Here is a 6,259-nt window from a genome sequence, read left to right as displayed (position 1 = left end):
TATGCAGTATGCAGTATGCAGCATGCAGCATGCAGCATGCAGTATGTAGTATGTAGTATGTAGTATGCAGTATGTAGTATGCAGTATGCAGTATGCAGTATCTAGTATGCAGTATGCAGTATGCAGTATGTAGCATGCAGCATGCAGTATGCAGTATGCAGCATGCAGCATGCAGCATGCAGCATGCAGTATGTAGTATGTAGTATGTAGCATGCAGCATGCAGTATGCAGTATGCAGTATGTAGTATGCAGTATGCAGTATGTAGTATGCAGTATGCAGTATCTAGTATGTAGCATGCAGCATGCAGTATGCAGTATGCAGTATGTAGTATGTAGTATGCAGTATGTAGTATGCAGTATGCAGTATCTAGTATGTAGCATGCAGCATGCAGTATGCAGTATGTAGTATGCAGTATGCAGTATGTAGTATGCAGTATGCAGTATCTAGTATGTAGCATGCAGCATGCAGCATGCAGTATGCAGTATGCAGTATGTAGTATGTAGTATGCAGTATGTAGTATGCAGTATGCAGTATGCAGTATACACTATGCAGTATGCAGTATGCAGTATGCAGTATGCAGTATGCAGTATTTAGTATGCAGTATGCAGTATGCAGTATGCAGTATGCAGTATGCAGTATGTAGTATGCAGTATGCAGTATGCAGTATGCAGTATGTAGTATGCAGTATGCAGTATTTAGTATGCAGTATGTAGTATGCAGTATGCAGTATGCAGTATGCAGTATGCAGTATGTAGTATGCAGTACGCAGTATGCAGTATGCAGTATGTAGTACGCAGTACGCAGTATGCAGTATGCAGTATGTAGTACGCAGTACGCAGTATGCAGTATGCAGTATGTAGTACGCTGTACGCAGTATGCAGTATGTAGTATGTAGTACGTAGTACGCAGTATGTAGTATGCAGTATGCAGTATGTAGTACGTAGTACGCAGTACGTAGTATGCAGTATGCAGTATGTAGTACTTAGTACGCAGTACGTAGTATGCAGTATGTAGTACGTAGTACGCAGTACGCAGTACGTAGTATGTAGTACGTAGTACGCAGTACGTAGTATGCAGTATGTAGTATGTAGTATGCAGTATGCAGTATGTAGTACGTAGTATGCAGTACGTAGTATGCAGTACGTAGTATGCAGTACGTAGTATGCAGTACGCAGTATGTAGTATGCAGTACGTAGTATGCAGTACGCAGTATGCAGTATGCAGTATGTAGTACGTAGTACGCAGTACGCAGTATGCAGTATGCAGTATGTAGTATGCAGTAAGCAGTACGCAGTATGCAGTATGTAGTATGCAGTATGCAGTACGCAGTATGCAGTAAGCAGTATGCAGTATGCAGTATCTAGTATGCAGTATGCAGTATGCAGTATGCAGTATGTAGCATGCAGCATGCAGTATGTAGTATGCAGTATGTAGCATGCAGCATGCAGTATGTAGTAAGTAGTATGCAGTATGCAGCATGCAGTATGTAGTGTGCAGTATGCAGTATGTAGTATGCAGTATGCAGTATGCAGTATCTAGTATGCAGTATGCAGTATGCAGTATGCAGTATGTAGCATGCAGCATGCAGTATGCAGTATGCAGCATGCAGCATGCAGCATGCAGCATGCAGTATGTAGTATGTAGTATGCAGTATGTAGTATGCAGTATGCAGTATCTAGTATGTAGCATGCAGCATGCAGTATGCAGTATGCAGTATGCAGTATGTAGTATGCAGTATGCAGTATGTAGTATGCAGTATGCAGTATCTAGTATGTAGCATGCAGCATGCAGCATGCAGTATGCAGTATGCAGTATGTAGTATGCAGTATGCAGTATCTAGTATGCAGCATGCAGCATGCAGCATGCAGTATGCAGTATGTAGTATGCAGTATGCAGTATGCAGTATCTAGTATGTAGCATGCAGCATGCAGTATGCAGTATGCAGTATCTAGTATCTAGTATGCAGTATGCAGTATGCAGTATGCAGTATCTAGTATGCAGTATGCAGTATGCAGTATGCAGCATGCAGTATGCAGTATGCAGTATGCAGTATGCAGTATTTAGTATGCAGTATGCAGTATGCAGTATGCAGTATGTAGTATGCAGTATGCAGTATGTAGTATTTAGTATGCAGTATGCAGTATGCAGTATCTAGTATGCAGTATGCAGTATGCAGTATGCAGTATGTAGCATGCAGCATGCAGCATGCAGCATGCAGTATGCAGTATGTAGTATGCAGTATGTAGTATGCAGTATGCAGTATCTAGTATGTAGCATGCAGCATGCAGCATGCAGTATGCAGTATGCAGTATGTAGTATGTAGTATGCAGTATGCAGTATGCAGTATCTAGTATGTAGTATGCAGCATGCAGTATGCAGTATGTAGTATGCAGTATGCAGTATCTAGTATGCAGTATGCAGTATGCAGTATGCAGTATCTAGTATGCAGTATGCAGTATGCAGCATGCAGTATGCAGTATGCAGTATGCAGTATGCAGCATGTAGTATGCAGCATGCAGTATGCAGTATGCAGCATGCAGTATGCAGTATGCAGTATGCAGTATGTAGTATGCAGTATGTAGTATGCAGCATGCAGTATGCAGTATGCAGTATGTAGTATGCAGCATGCAGTATGCAGTATCTAGTATGTAGCATGCAGCATGCAGTATGCAGTATGCAGTATGTAGTATGCAGTATGCAGTATCTAGTATGCAGTATGCAGTATGTAGTATGCAGTATGCAGTATGCAGTATCTAGTATGCAGTATGCAGTATGCAGTATGCAGCATGCAGTATGCAGTATGCAGTATGCAGTATGCAGCATGCAGTATGTAGTATGCAGTATGTAGTATTTAGTATGCAGTATGTAGTATGCAGTATGCAGTATGCAGTATCTAGTATGCAGTATGCAGTATGTAGCATGCAGCATGCAGCATGCAGCATGCAGTATGCAGTATGTAGTATGTAGTATGCAGTATGTAGTATGCAGTATGCAGTATCTAGTATGTAGCATGCAGCATGCAGCATGCAGCATGCAGCATGTAGTATGCAGTATGCAGTATGCAGTATCTAGTATGTAGCATGCAGCATGCAGTATGCAGTATGCAGTATGTAGTATGCAGCATGCAGTATCTAGTATGCAGTATGCAGTATGCAGTATGCAGCATGCAGTATGCAGCATGCAGTATGCAGTATGCAGTATGTAGTATGCAGCATGCAGTATGCAGTATGCAGTATGCAGTATGTAGTATGCAGTATGCAGCATGCAGTATGCAGCATGCAGTATGCAGTATGCAGTATGTAGCATGCAGCATGCAGTATGCAGTATGCAGTATGCAGTATGCAGTATGCAGTATTTAGTATGCAGTATGCAGTATGCAGTATGTAGTATGCAGTATGCAGTATGCAGTATGCAGTATTTAGTATGCAGTATGCAGTATGCAGTATCTAGTATGCAGTATGCAGTATGCAGTATGTAGCATGCAGCATGCAGCATGCAGCATGCAGTATGCAGTATGTAGTATGCAGTATGTAGTATGCAGTATGCAGTATCTAGTATGTAGCATGCAGCATGCAGCATGCAGTATGCAGTATGCAGTATGTAGTATGCAGTATGCAGTATGCAGTATGCAGTATCTAGTATGTAGCATGCAGCATGCAGTATGCAGTATGCAGTATGTAGTATGCAGTATGCAGTATCTAGTATGCAGTATGCAGTATGCAGTATGCAGTATGCAGTATCTAGTATGCAGTATGCAGTATGCAGCATGCAGTATGCAGTATGCAGTATGCAGCATGTAGTATGCAGCATGCAGTATGCAGTATGCAGTATGCAGTATGCAGTATCTAGTATGTAGCATGCAGCATGCAGTATGCAGTATGCAGTATGTAGCATGCAGTATGCAGTATCTAGTATGCAGTATGTAGCATGCAGTATGCAGTATGCAGTATGCAGTATCTAGTATGCAGTATGCAGTATGCAGTATGCAGCATGCAGTATGCAGTATGCAGCATGCAGTATGCAGTATGCAGTATGCAGTATGCAGTATGCAGTATGCAGTATGTAGTATTTAGTATGCAGTATGTAGTATGCAGTATGCAGTATGCAGTATCTAGTATGCAGTATGCAGTATGCAGTATGCAGTATGTAGCATGCAGCATGCAGCATGCAGCATGCAGTATGCAGTATGTAGTATGTAGTATGCAGTATGTAGTATGCAGTATGCAGTATCTAGTATGTAGCATGCAGCATGCAGCATGCAGTATGCAGTATGCAGTATGTAGTATGCAGTATGCAGTATGCAGTATCTAGTATGTAGCATGCAGCATGCAGTATGCAGTATGTAGTATGCAGCATGCAGTATCTAGTATGCAGTATGCAGTATGCAGCATGCAGTATCTAGTATGCAGTATGCAGTATGCAGTATGCAGCATGCAGTATGCAGTATGCAGTATGCAGTATGTAGCATGCAGTATGCAGTATGCAGTATGCTGTATGTAGTATGCAGTATGCAGTATGCAGTATGCAGTATGCAGTATGTAGTATGCAGTATGCAGTATGCAGTATGCAGTATTTAGTATGCAGTATTTAGTATGCAGTATGCAGTATGCAGTATGTAGTATTTAGTATGCAGTATGTAGTATGCAGTATGCAGTACGTAGTATGTAGTACGCAGTATGTAGTATGCAGTATGCAGTATGCAGTATGCAGTATGCAGCATGCAGTATGTAGTATGTAGTATGTAGTATGCAGCATGCGGTATGCAGTATGCAGTATGTAGTATGCAGAATGCGGTATGCGGTATGCAGTATGTAGTATTTAGTATGCGGTATGCGGTATGCAGTATGCAGTATGTAGTATGCAGTATGCAGTATGCAGTATGTAGCATGCAGCATGCAGTATGTAGTATGCAGTATGTAGCATGCAGTATGCAGTATGTAGTAAGTAGTGTGCAGAATGCAGTATGCAGTATGCAGTATGTAGTGTGCAGTATGCAGTATGTAGTATGCAGTATGCAGTATGCAGTATGCAGTATCTAGTATGCAGTATGCAGTATGCAGTATGCAGTATGTAGCATGCAGCATGCAGTATGCAGTATGCAGCATGCAGCATGCAGCATGCAGCATGCAGTATGTAGTATGTAGTATGCAGTATGTAGTATGCAGTATGCAGTATCTAGTATGTAGCATGCAGCATGCAGTATGCAGTATGCAGTATGCAGTATGCAGTATGCAGTATGTAGTATGCAGTATGCAGTATCTAGTATGTAGCATGCAGCATGCAGCATGCAGTATGCAGTATGCAGTATGTAGTATGCAGTATGTAGTATGCAGTATGCAGTATCTAGTATGTAGCATGCAGCATGCAGCATGCAGCATGCAGTATGCAGTATGTAGTATGCAGTATGCAGTATGCAGTATCTAGTATGTAGCATGCAGCATGCAGTATGCAGTATGTATTATGCAGTATGCAGTATCTAGTATGCAGTATGCAGTATGTAGTATGCAGTATGCAGTATGCAGTATCTAGTATGCAGTATGCAGTATGCAGTATGCAGCATGCAGTATGCAGTATGCAGTATGCAGTATGCAGTATGCAGCATGCAGTATGCAGTATGCAGTATGCAGTATTTAGTATGCAGCATGCAGTATGCAGTATGCAGTATGCAGTATTTAGTATGCAGTATGCAGTATGCAGTATCTAGTATGCAGTATGCAGTATGCAGTATGCAGTATGTAGCATGCAGCATGCAGCATGCAGCATGCAGTATGCAGTATGTAGTATGCAGTATGTAGTATGCAGTATGCAGTATCTAGTATGTAGCATGCAGCATGCAGCATGCAGTATGCAGTATGCAGTATGTAGTATGTAGTATGCAGTATGCAGTATGCAGTATCTAGTATGTAGCATGCAGCATGCAGTATGCAGTATGCAGTATGTAGTATGCAGTATGCAGTATCTAGTATGCAGTATGCAGTATGCAGTATGCAGTATGCAGCATGCAGTATGCAGTATGCAGTATGCAGTATGCAGTATGCAGCATGCAGTATGCAGTATGTAGTATGTAGTATGCAGTATGCAGTATGCAGTATCTAGTATGTAGCATGCAGCATGCAGTATGCAGTATGCAGTATGTAGTATGCAGTATGCAGTATCTAGTATGCAGTATGCAGTATGTAGTATGCAGTATGCAGTATGCAGTATGCAGTATGCAGTATCTAGTATGCAGTATGCAGTATGCAGCATGCAGTATGCAGT

Source organism: Odontesthes bonariensis, chromosome 1, assembly GCF_027942865.1.
Source record: "Odontesthes bonariensis isolate fOdoBon6 chromosome 1, fOdoBon6.hap1, whole genome shotgun sequence".
Taxonomy (NCBI): Eukaryota; Metazoa; Chordata; class Actinopteri; order Atheriniformes; family Atherinopsidae; genus Odontesthes; species Odontesthes bonariensis.
Note: the sequence above shows the minus strand (reverse complement) of the source record.